The sequence below is a fragment of the Eptatretus burgeri genome, chromosome 15, assembly GCF_056783735.1.
Source record: "Eptatretus burgeri isolate ZD-2024b chromosome 15, Ebu_testis_v1, whole genome shotgun sequence".
NCBI classification, from domain to species: Eukaryota; Metazoa; Chordata; class Myxini; order Myxiniformes; family Myxinidae; genus Eptatretus; species Eptatretus burgeri.
Genome location: NC_140975.1, coordinates 50637180 through 50650698, shown reverse-complemented (window position 1 = coordinate 50650698; position 13519 = coordinate 50637180). Strand labels below are relative to the sequence as shown.

Below are 13519 nucleotides of genomic sequence, written 5' to 3'. Positions count from 1 at the left end.
CACACACACATCTCAGAGAGGAAGCAGATTTCAGAAAAACCTTAAAATAGACCAGAGGAGCTGTTTAGATATTGTAAATGGACAGAGGAAGGAGGATTAGAAAGAGAAGGGAAAGTAGTCACGTGTGGCAGGGAGTGTAAGAGTAATGAAAAAGGAGAGGGAAGACACGTATGAGATGTCCAGGGCAGGATGGATGGGAGCAATCAACAATTCCGCCATTTTGCATCTGTAAACATGATCACAGTTTACAAGATCATGGTAGGTGAAGTAAGAATAGCAGTATAAATGTTCTTCACGAGGGTAATCCAGCAAAGTAACTGAGGACACACATTCAAGCTGCACAGACACAGCTCGATACTGGATCTCCAAGAAGCAAGTTCTTCAGGGGATTGTAATGGATTGGAACAATCTCCCTGATACAGTGGATAGTGTGGTTGAAGCAAAAATCGATTCAATCCTTTAAGGCTAAACTGGACATTCGTTGGTGGAATCCAACGTCCCTGACCGACAGTCCTGAAGGCGTGCACAAGTGCATGGCATGTGAAGTATTACCAGACATTGCGGAGAAGACCGGGATGATTACAGGAATATTCCTTCTTTCCCGTAAACTGATGATTATGATAATATCAAAGAATAATCATGCATTCTTTATGCCATTGTGCTTCAAATGTTGTGTATATATATATAACCTTGCTGCAAGCCCTTCCATGAGTCTCAGACACTAGGAAAAAAAAGAGGAGTTGTTCGGCTGAAATTAATTCATTTCCAGGTTTAACGTGGCAGGATCATCATGGATATTTTATTTTTAAAGGATAATTACATTAGAGGGGTATCAAGCGACCAAAAACAAGGACAAACAACATGTGCAGCATGTGTGCGCCCCTCGGAATTTAATTAGGAGACCTGTTCAGTTCAGGTCCTTGATCTGACAGAAAGAGTTAGTTAATGAAGATGTTATTATTCCTCTATTTTTCAACCTGAAGTTTTTTTGTGTGTATCATGATCTTTCTACAACTATTTAACTTTTCAGATGAGCTATCGAATTAATTTTATTTCCCCACTTCTATGCAAGTCCACCGACTTGATGAACCTTCATGCGAATATTTAGGCCCAGTCATTGGTTTTCTTGAGGTCCTCCTCTTCTTCTTCATTACTTATTGTTCTTCCCCCTCTCCTTCTTCTTTTGGCTATAACACCTGGCTGCATCATTGACTGAGGAGGTGCGACTGTGCTGCTGATGCAATGCCCTCTTAGGTACCAGCGATACCTTGCCTACTCTTCTCGAAGGATGCGTGGGATCTGTAATGTAAAGCGTGTAAAGATCTGTAATTTGACTTCCAGTTCTGGGTTTGCAGTGTGGGCAGGTTTCTCTCATGTCAGGGGTCTCTGCCGACTTTCTCAAAGTTAAGTTTCTGGTCGTTATATGTCACGTTTTAACTGTTTATTTTCTCACCGAAATGTTACTGTGTGTTCCGAGTTCGATTTTGTTTCAAAAATCGTGCTATTTTGTGAGTTTTCGTCGAACTTGTCTTACCAGGTTCCTTGAGGCCTACACATCCTTCCCCTCGAGGTGTACAATCGTTTTTATTTGTATTCTCTCCCTGTTACATTCAATTCCTATTTTCCCCACTTTCCCAATGTTCCCCATCCCTCTCAACTAAACACTCTGTTTCTTGTCTTAACAGTTGTTCACCACCACCTCTTATCGTTCCCCATCCAAATCCTCGATCTTTTCTATGCTCGTTAATCCACCCCAAACTCACCTCCTTCAAATTCCCTGCTTTCCTTCAGGAAAGTCCCTGTAATAGCCATCTTGTATACCCCATGTTCCCCGCCCCATCCCTCTCCCTTCCACAGATCTCCTAATGTCTCTGTTCCCCACTGTTTTGTCCTTCCCACTCCCACCCCTCTTGTCTCATCCCCCCTCGCTGTGTGTTGTGTGTTAGCCCTCATACGAGCCTCGACAAGGTATACAAAACAAAATAAATAAATAAATAAATAAATAAAAAGCAGTTCCTGCAGCTCGGTCTGGATCGCGTTGATCCCGCGAGACCGGCAATGCTGCTTCAATTTGTAATAAAAAGACAGTTATCTTACATGGTGTCAGAAGTGGGATCCGAATCCATGCCTCCATATGGAGACATCTCTCCAGCATCTTTGATCTTGAAATAAGCTGGCCAACCACACTGGCTATGTGTACAAGCCAGAGATAGGAAACTCGGACAATGATGAACACAATGATACTTTCTCTCCTCGTACCAGTAATGGTGATCACTGAAATGTTTCTCCTTTTCCCCCTTCCCTTTCTAATACATCTTTTGCCCCCCACTGTTGTGCTGGATGAACAGCTCCACGAGCCTGTTCCTTCTACGACTCGCTCAGGCTGTGTCGTACGGCTGGACAAACTGAATCTTTGATTTCCCTTGATATTGTGTGTGGGTGAGTTGCTCTGTGTGGGTTTATTATTATTATTATTGTTATTATTATTACTATTATTATTATTATGACGACAATGTGTGTTCATATAAATTGCTCATTTGTTGATTGTAAGTGAAATCCAATATTTAAATTGATTTTTGGTTCACGAAAAAAGTGAAAAAATATTTTCACGAAAAAAACAAGTGACCACTATATTCGTTATTGTTGTACGTCTGTATGTCTGTCTGTCTGTATGTCTGTATGTCTGTCTGTCTGTCTGTATGTCTGTCTGTATTTCTGTATGTCTGTCTGTCTGTCCCGAGCATAGCTCCGTGGGTTTTGATCCGATCCTGATAAAATTTTGGTGGGAGGTTTATATCATGATCTAGTTGTGTTTTCCTGAAAATGGGAGTGGTCTGCCCATTATGGGCAGAGCCACGCCCAAAAAACATGTGCTTTTAGGGGGTAGCCGGTTTCAAGTCACATCTTCTCCGAGGGGGTTTGTCGAATCTGGCAGGGGTTTCAGTATTTGGTTAGCCCAATGGCACCTGCATAGCCACACGGAGCTCGATTTTTCATTTTCGTCCCAAGGTCAAGGTCACAAACTTTGAAAATTTCGAATTTTGACATAAAAATCATATGTCCGCCCAAACTTTGAGAGCTCGGATGATAATATTTTTTATGCATAATTTTGAGGTCATTCCCCACCTAAAGTCTTGAAACCATTTTGCTCTATCTCAAACACCTTGCCCGTGGCGCCCCCTTCAAGTTTGTTTTTACGCTGATTTCATCAAATATGGATAATCTGAGGAGTGCGAAATGCCTATATGACGTTATATTGTTCCTGGAATGTTCCAGAGGAAGTTTTGCACCAAAGGTCATAATCCTTGACCTTTGACCTTTAAAGTTCACAAAGGTCAAATTTTCAAAGTTGTGGGAATCGAACCGGATTTTCGACCTTCTTTGACGAACTAACTCCAATAAGCTATAGCACGTATCCTGTATCCTTATTTTAATGTCCACAACATTGTTTTTTGACCTTTAAAGGTTATTTAAAGGTCAAATTTTGAAAGTTGTTGAACGAAACCGGGTTTTCGACATTTTGCAGCTAATAACCTGTCACTCGTACCACATCATGTTGATCATTTTTATAACTTGGTCAAACATTATCACATTGTATCATCCTTGACTTCTGAAACAATCGACATCGTCAAATACTGCTTGTGAACCATCATCGTCTTCAGACTTGTCATTTATTTATTTTCATTCTGAAGGAGAGGAGATGTCATGTCAAGCAGTTCCTGCAACTCAATCTGGTTCGCATTGATCTCGCGAGACCCGAAATGCTGCTTTGGTTTGGAATAAAAGCCAGTTATATTACAACCACCAAGTCGCTCTGGCATTCTAAATTGCCCTGAGAACATGTAAAGTCAACCATGAAGTATGAAATGTATTTACATGTAGATCAGTGCTGACGAAGCAGCGGATTGTAATGGTATTACAATATTTTGCTGCTTTTACTTTGTGTTCATTGGACCAGATGCCCTGGCATGTGGTTTGGTAAAGATGGAGAGTGTGAGGCACGGTGCATTCTAGGACTTCGCGTTAGTTGGTGCGCATTGATTCTTGGACTGCAATAAACCCAATCGTTCTCTTTGAACATTGCCTCTCCATCATTAACATCAGAACTTTACATGGTGGCAGCGGTTTTTCAGGGTGTTCCAAAAAGACCAAGCCAACTTTGGTTGGTAGTATATTTAGTAGCACAAATGATACAATGATACCTTTTGTTATATATGATACAGAAACTCAAAAAGATTTCCTTATTTGCAGGTCTGGTGGTTTAATGAAAAAGAAAATGGCGACTCCACAGGATAAAGCTCAGTGCGTCAAATGGTTCATCTCAATGAGATCTGATACGCAAGTTCAGTGTAATTTCTGTACGAGGTATGGAAGGAATCTGCCATCACGGAAGACTATCAGAGTAGTACAAGGGGTTTAAGGAAACTGGAAGTTATCAGAAACAGAAAAGTACCGTTCGCCCAAGCACAAATGCAGCAGACGTTGAACGAGTGCGTGAATCATTTCAACAAAGTCCCAGAAAATCAATTTGATGCAAATCCAGAGAACTGGGACTACCATCCACCACTGTACACATGATTTTGAATCAAAGATTGAAGCTTTATGCCGATAAGGTGCAGATTCTATAGGAACTCAAACAAAATGCAAGACCCAAAATGCAAGGCATTTGCCTTGGAAATGCTCAGTCACACTGATGATGGTGATGAGGAAATTCAGATGATGAAGATTACCTGAAAAGGGTCATGTTTGCAGATGAAGCTTGCTTTCATGTATTGGGGAAGGTCAACCAGCACAATGTGAGGATCTGAGGCTGTGAACCCCCCCTCCCCCACGTGGTCATTGAATACAGATGCAGCAGTCCGAAGGTCATTGTGTGGGGTGGCCTTCTCCATGACACTTGATGGGTCCACTTTTCTTGTGGACGATACAGTGACCTCAACAATTTACATAAACATGTTGGAAGGATTAGCCTTCCCACAAATTGAAGACCTGCAACTAGATATCATTTTTCAACAGGACAGTGCTCCCCCTCATTGGGCTTTAGTCATTTGAGCCATCCAGAATGAAAATTTTCCAGGTTGCTGGATTGGCTGAGATGGACTAACCTCCAGGAACCCATCATCACCAGACATAACCTTCCTTGATTTTTTTTTTCTGTGGGGGTTTGTCAAAGATGTTATCTACAACACGAAGGTGGCAAACCTGCAGGATCTTCGTTCTCGGATCACAGCTGCATGCGCACTGGTGGATGCAAACATATTAAGCCGAACCTGGCAAGAACTTATGAACTGCCTTTATGCCCTGTGTATGACAAATGGAGCTCACATTGAAGTATATTGATGGTGCACACAAAACTTGAGGAGTTCTGTGTCATATAAACTAAAGGGGATCATTGTATCGATTGTGGCTCTACATATATTAACACCCAAAGTTGTCCAGGTCTTTTTGGAACACCCCGTACAGCATGTCTTGTCTGTCAATGTGACAAGCCAGTGTTTCCTGTGCTGCCTTTTATCGCCTCATTGTTGCAGCCGTTGTTCACAATGGCGGGACTGGTGGAAATTCCATGCATGGACTGGACCGCCTCTAATTTGCCTCTAATTTTCCTCCATCATGCCTCTAATTTGAAAATACAGCTCCAATTGCTGCCTAAATATCTTGAAAGCCACCAATAAATTTGTATTGTGTGTTTGATGTTGTTCTAAATTGTAACAAATGGAGCTTTAGAAATGTAAGTTTTATACTATAAGTTGAATTGGCTGTCCTTTCTGGCCAAGAGACTTTTGCCCTAAATGTTGATAAATGTCTTGGTCTGGAGCGGTGTGACCTGGGCTGATAACAGCGAACCTTTGCCTGGAAATGTACGAAGTGGATTTTCGCCTAAAGGGCACGTCTGCAGTCTGAGTTGGTAGCTCCCACCACTCAACCATGAAAGTATAAAATGCTTTTAAATGTAAAGTTGTTTCAGTGCAAGCACGTGAGGAAGTATAGTATCTCAGTGGCTCCTTGGGACTGACCAAGTACAAAGTTAGAATAAAACTCTCTGATGTAATGTGGAAGTGAATTGAATCGGGTTGGTCTCGCTGTTAACTAAAAGTAAGAATAAATGAAATAGAACCAAATAATATTGCAACAAATGGGGATTCTTAAATTCATTGTATGAGGGTGAGAAGTGTATGGTGGATAATAATGAGAAAATAAATTGTTTCACAAAGAAAGGACTTGTGTGGACATCGGTTATCAGTGTCGATGAGTTTTATGCAGGATTTTATAACCAAATCGGACAAACGTTAAACTCTGCCTGAAGTTAAATAGGATTCCACAATCAACCAGGAAGAATCCTTCAACGATCACAACAGGGTGGGTGAAAAATCTACAACAGACCCAAAGCATCTTAATCGTGCCCTGATACTATAAAATACCTGCAATGGAAGAGCTCAATCACAAATTTGCAGGAGCGAAGTACTTCTCAAAACTTGATGCCAAGTCAAGTTATTGGTCCATAAGATGTGATAGTGATGACCAACAAATTCTTAATTTTCAGACCACAGCAGGTCGGTATTGCTTACAACGATTGCCAGGGCATTTTATAGATGGAAACCAAGCTGTTTGGGTTAGTAATGATGACGACAGTAAAAAGATGCAATTCCGTATTCTCCAAAATTGTAGTGGTGCAGTTGGCATAGCAGCCAACATCACTGTTTACGGCGCCACGGAGAAGGAGCAAGATCGGAACCTCAACACACTGATGAAAAAAATCATGGTGCAAAGGGCGGTTTTCAATTCAAACAAATGCTACATCAAGAAGACCGACATCACCTTTTTTTGGTAATGTTTTTTGGCAGACAAGGAATATGACCTGACCCACAGAAGGTTCAAGATCTGAGAGCTATTCCAACACCTGAGAACAAGGCCAAAGTTCAACATTTCATCGGCTTCATGACATATTTGTCACGTTTCATAAAGGGTTTCAGTGTGAAATATGCTACTCTCAAAGGCCTCAAAAAGGATTCTGAATTCCTATGGTAGCCACACCATCAAATTGTATTTGATCATATGAAGAAGAAGTGTTGGAAACACCTCTTCTTCACTACCATCAGCAAGATGAGCCTATCGACCTCTAATGTGATGCCAGTCTTCGGGGCCTCAGGCAGCATTGCTTCAGGTCCATGGAAATCAGTTAAGGCCAGTGGCATATGCAAGCAATATCCTCACAGATATTGAACAACGCTAAACTTGCATTGAACATGAGCTATTGTCCATTGTGTTTGACATTGAACATTTCCATACTGACCTGTACGGTCACAGTTTTATTGTACTCACAGATCATAAACCATTGTTGATGATCATTGATGAGCCATTGATCACGACCCCACTGAGATTGCGATGAATGCTCGTCAGACTTCAAGGGTATAACTTAATAATGGAGTACCACCCTGGGGCAGACAATGCATTTGCCGACGGCCTATCCTGCCTACCTAAGCCACTCAATGTGACTATAATAGATTTGGATTTGCATGTTGATCTCACCTGCTTCTCCTCTGCGAAGTTTTTTCAGATACAACAAGAAACTCTTGATGATTTTGACCTGAGTCAATTTCGAGACCTTATCATCAGTGGATGGCCAGACCATGTGAAGGACCTCCCACAAGCTCTTCGGACATACGGGAGTTTTCGTTATGAGTTGTCAATGGAACTGCTGGCTCAGGACACTGTATACTGTGCCTGTGCCTGGTGTTGGCTTAATAGTCAGCCAACTTGGAATCCTATGGTCCTGAGTTGAGATCCTGCTTGACTGTTGAATTAATAACAGGTGGGGTTGATTCAGCCTGTCATTCATCCCTCCCAGTACCAGCAAAATGAGTACCAGCTTGCTCAGATAATTGAGTCATTCAAGTCTCTTGTTGTGGAGTGGTGACCTATCCAGGATTGTGCCCAATAGCCCAGGAGACTGCTTTGGATGCATAGACACTGTATACTGGTACAACATTAACAAGGACATTGATTGGCTTGTGGACTGCTGTCATACCTGCCAGCGACATTGGAAATCTCAGGTGCTTGAACCATTACTGCAACATGAAATTCCACTAAGACCATGGATACATCCAAAGTTGGATGTGATTTGCTCTATTTTGATGCAGCTCAGTGGCTTGTCATCACAGACTATTCAAAATTTCCCATTGTTCTAAAATGCCCGAGTCTGCACCAGACACATGATTATTGTGCAGCTGGGACTCTGAGTTCGGAATTCCTGATACGTTGATAAGTGATAACGGTCCTCATTTCTCCAGCGTGGAATTTCGTTCTTTCGCTGGGAAATGGAATTTCGACCACATCACGTCAACGCCGACATACCCAAAATCAAACGGATTAATTGAGCATCAGGTCGAGACAGTTGAATCCATTCTCTGCAAATCAAAAAGTGCGGGAAATGATTTTCACCCAGCACTGCTAACTTGGCGTTCCACATTGGTGAGCTCCAACTTGGCGAGTCCTGCTCAACTACTAATGGGGAGAAAAGTGAAATCACTATTCCTAACCAAAATCGCCAAACACACATGATGATAACCTCGTACACAAGGAGCTGCAGAGGCGTCGCCACTCACAAAACGTCTACCACGATCGTCATGCTCAGGCATATGAAATGTCATGCCTCTACCCTAAACAAAGAGTTCGCATTCAGAACTACAACAACCATTGTTGGGAGCTAGCCACGGTCTTCTCCACATGCGAAGAGCCACGCCCAAATTTGCTTGTTATCACCAAATGGTCAAACACTCAGACGCAACCAAATTCACATTCAGGAGCTGCCAGCGTGTGTTGTGGTGTCCCATCAACCTTTGAGCCAAAAAAGAGAATTCTGAACCCACCTTGAACAGGAATGGCAAACTATTTGCAGGGTCCAGTGTTGAACTTGTGAATCATGACTGTGACATCGCTCACTACCAATGCAGAGATTGTTCGTCAACCCCCCCAGCAGTCTGCAAGTTGTAGTCACATGTTGCCCCCTTCGCAGAGCCTGACAACAGTCCACACCAAGTCTGGCTGAGCTGTGAAGATGCCATGTCGCCTTGATCTACAAACATTTTAGTTGTCTGATGTTAACGGCTTCAGTTTGCTACCTGGTGTTGTAATGGTACTACATTTGTTTGCTATTTCTACTTTTGTGTTCATTCTACTGGAAGAGCTGGCTGACGTGTGCTTTGGTAAAGAGAGAGAGTGCCGGGGCGTGGTGCATTGTTGGCCTTCGCTTGGCTTGGTGTTTTAAAAAATATTGTTCATAAAAGATTTTAACCCACTTTTGGCCAACAGGAGGAGGCCACTCGGGCCATCATGCCTGCACTACACCAACCACAGAATCCATCAGCCATCCACACAAGCTCCCTACAAGACCTGCCAATATCCCCATACCCCTCTACCTCCAATGCATACAGGTACGTATCTAATTATCCTCACGCTTTTTGAAAAAAAATGGGGGTCGGAGAACTGAGAGAGAGCAAAGGGAGCAATGTTGGAGAATAAACAGTCGAAAACAGAGACCACAGACCTGACTGCGATGTGAAAGCAACAGACCTAGAGTTTCGGCCTCATGACGACAGATTCCAATAATGTTGGGAACTTTAAGTTCCACAATCCAGGAGAGACAGATGCTGGGTTGCCAGCCCATAGGGGATGGCAGTACTACATCGAGCTATGGACAAAGACCTTGAAGACTTAGTAATAGGTCTGTTTTATTTATATTTTACAGTGATATAAATTCTCAGGCTCATGAAGGAGTTTGCACATAAATCACATGCAAGACAAAGACCTAACTGAACGACTATTGTCCCTGTAATTCATGTCATTTCATTTGATTTACAGGGACATCAGTGGACAATGAAGAAACGACAAATGGTATGTTGGGATTTATGGGATTCGATCCTGGGTTCCCTGCGTCAGAAGCCAGGGTTTCAGATGGGAACACGAACAATGTGAGTCCCTTGGCAGGAAGCACTAACATATTTTAACCCACTTGTACCTTTTTCTTAAAGGATAATTCTTATTTTGAGGAAATAACCTTTTTGAGAGTCCTCATTATAACCCACACGTTTTCAGCAGGCCAATGTAATTTGGGCAAATTCGATGCTATCACAGAGAATTTCAAAATACCAAACTACTCGCAAATAACATCCTAACTAACAATCAAAATAGTTCATACATTCTCATTCAAAAGGGGGAACCCACCCCCCCTCACCAAACACACACACCCCTCCGCTCCCATCAGTTTGAGATGGAGGTGTGCATGCAAATTGGAATAAAACAAATGCAAAATGCAAACGTGCATGCAATGCAAAAGCATTGCTTTTGAACTCAGCAGGTAGTAAGTAAATAAAACAGCAGTTTTACCATCTGCTCCTAATGTCCCAAAGCACTAACACATCCTCTGGCATTGCTCGAAAAGCACGAATCAACATGTGGATTGAGCCAACTGCAAGACCCAATTTGCCCATTTACACACTGCTGTTCTCAAGCACTGTTTCCTTCATAAATTAATCAATTGTGGGGTTGATGGTAGCAGCGGGGTGGCACTTCTACTTCATTTCCTTAATTAATCTACTGTCGGCTTGCTTATAACACGAGCAATAAACATCAACTGCATTTGTCGACTTTATCTATGAAAGACGAGACCCGTGAAGTATAATATCAAGCAGCGGCCACAAAGGAGTCGAATCTATTTATTACGTACGCACGGAGAAGAGATTGGGGGATCAAAACGTACGTACGTGATGGTTAAGGGGGCCTTGGGTTTGACAAATGCTTTTTAAATTTCAACTCTTCACCTTTTACGTCTTGTGCGGTTTGGGAGTGGGGATGGAGGTGTTGGGGTCGTGGAAAGGTGACAACACGGATTAGTACGGATAACAAGGCGTTTGATACAACATTAACACCGTAACGTGCAGCGCAACGTGAGAGACCTTCAGCTTCACGTGGTGCCACATGTGCATGGACGAGTGGTACATATTTGTACATGTCAGTGCTGAGTTATCATACAGCTCGCTTCTTCACTGATTGCTCCATCTGGTAGCATCTCACAAGTGTGACTCACCTTTTGTAGTCGCGTGAAGTTTAACTCAACTCGTATTTAGCAATAAATGGGCTGGCAGGATGGCCGAGAAGTACACTCACATCTACGCTGTCTATCCTGGGTTCGAATCCCAAACCAGCAATAAACTGTCATCCTTGTGTGTCGTTGTCATCCACGTGAAACAGGACATCCCTTCTGTCGACATTAGTTGGTGAACGTTATAGATCCCACGGTGTTCTTGACGAGCTGTCGCTGGCACCCTGAAGATTCCAAATGACTGCCCTAACTTACAGAAGACATTGCATCAGCAGCACAGCCATGCCCACAGTCAATGATGCCACCCCACAGCCTTGTACTGCATTTGGAAGAAGAAGACAATGAGTGGTTAATTTAGTGATGATTGAATGATGTAGGAGGTGACAGGTGCAGAAAATTTCAATTGAGGCTGGGGGAATTGAGAGAATAATTGATATGAAACTTTGATGTGCAAAATATATTGTGACACAATACTGTGGTGTGCAATTGTTTCATCATTAATCTAATATACAAAGCTCTTTTGAAGCACTCAATCAATCACTGATGAAATGTTTATTACTTTCAAGGTGGGGTAGAAAGCTAAAATTCCACATTCAGCTGCAACTCAAAGCCAATATCCCAGGAAAACTCACAAAACAGTGGGAAGATATCCGTAAACGAAAATAAAAGTTGGCTGGTGCAGCCTCAGTCTGCTCACTGTGGGTCACGTGATCCAAAATAATGGAAAAAGAAATGGAATGCTTCACAGAATATTGCCATGGCAACAATTGATATATTCAGCTGCACACACAAGCTTGTCATTTCGCTTTAAGCAGTGGCCGTGGAAGGTTGTGAAATATGTATGTATATATATATATATATATATATATATATATATATATATATATATATACATATATATATATATATATATATATATATATATATATATATATATATATATATATATATATATATATATATATATACATACATATGCACATTGTTATGGTTGTGGGAGTAGATGGAAGATTTTAATCGGGAGTTTTGCATTGTGTAGAGTTGCTTGGTTTGTGGACGAGTAGAAAGCATCTTGATGTAACTAGGTAAGGGACTCTGTTAACTTAAGTGTTACGTGTCACTACACGAGGGAGGGGGGGTGCGGTGTTAATTAGCCTCGGGAGTAAGTCAGTTCCCCAGTATGTGATTGTCCTCTGTGATTCTTCCCTACGTCTTTCTAAGCAAAACCATGAGGAGGAACAAGCAGGCGTGCCAAGCAGGCCATGCCCTGGAGGTGGAGGAGAGATAGAGAAAAGAAGGAGCACAGAGGAGAGGTGGAGGTTGCGGATCTTAAGAGAGATCAGTGTGATCGAGGTCGAGGGACGGCAGGCTTGCTGTCTTTTGGATTGTGGAAGGTTTCCATCTGGACAGGACGAGAGATCGGCAGAGCGCACACACGAGGTCAGTGTGAGGAACGCACGAGTCAGGTGGCGCTTGTGAAGAGGTTTGGAGTTGGCTTGCACACTTTTGGAAAGAGGAAGGCTGGCACATTTTGAGCCTTTATGTGGAGAGCCGCTTGCAGATTGCCTGGTGTACGTCTGCCCTGCTACGAGAGAAGTGCCTCGATTCTAGTTTGACAAGGATCAGCTCAGGGCCAACCTGAGTACAAGTATACCTGAGAAGGATGGTTTTTCTTTTTATTTTGTATCTCCATTGTCCGTATTTGAGTCTGTATGCGAGGCCTCGCCTGTCGGAGTTATTTATTTATTATTCTTATTATTATTTCCTTTTGAAATATCGTCTTGTAAATATTTATGCATGTTCATTACATGTGTTCATTTTGAAGAAACTGTATTCATGTAATTGCAGTGAGTTCGAGGATAAACCCCTGTGTGTCCGTTTCACTCCCCATACTCCTCCCATCCGCGATTGTCCTCCGCCGTGCCCTTCGAGCATGTGTTAAAATCTCCGAGGATCAATGTATCCACCTCCGATTAATAAGGAACCACTCGGCCGACCGGGAGCTGTCGGTGTTAAACGCCTGACACCATAATTTGGGTTGGGGGGGGGAGGGTGTTAACCTGGGCTGGCCAACCCCACGAAAATATATTGTTGCGGGAATGGCCCTTAGTGTGTTACTAAATGTAGGATTAGCCCAGATCCCCCCTTAAATGCATGTTTAGCCAGGTTGTTCGGTAATTTGATGTTACATGTGTGTTGGGAGGTGAAGCAGGCTGTCCAGTGTTCGTACAGTGGTGGTGGACCGGGAGGCGCCTTGCTTATTTTTCCTTCCCCTCTCCGAACTAGCCCCACCCAGCGCTCTGAGAGTGTCGGTCGGCGAGATGTGTCAGCAGCCGATTGGTGGAGGGCAGCTGCAATCTCAAGCGATGGACCAATCACGGGTCTCTGGGGGAGTGTCCAAAGGAGTCGAGTGCCGGG

At 42.8% G+C, this 13519-nt stretch overlaps 1 protein-coding gene and 1 pseudogene across 2 annotated transcripts in view; both read left to right on the top strand.

The window, feature by feature from the left end:
• The window catches only part of LOC147012140 (uncharacterized), a 208262-nt gene extending 196343 nt beyond the window's left edge, over positions 1-11919 (top strand). Inside the window, exons 28-31 of one of the 2 annotated variants that reach the window (XR_015051469.1) lie at positions 2349-2439; positions 9313-9434; positions 9862-9971; positions 11251-11915. The gene's annotated coding sequence lies outside the window, so the exon portion shown is untranslated. Of the gene's footprint in view, positions 1-2348; positions 2440-9312; positions 9435-9861 lie in introns of both variants that reach the window. The other variant, XR_015051468.1, reaches the window with a different exon arrangement.
• On the top strand, positions 7424-9091 carry LOC147012141 (uncharacterized; annotated as a pseudogene).
• Positions 11920-13519: the final 1600 nt, after the last annotated feature.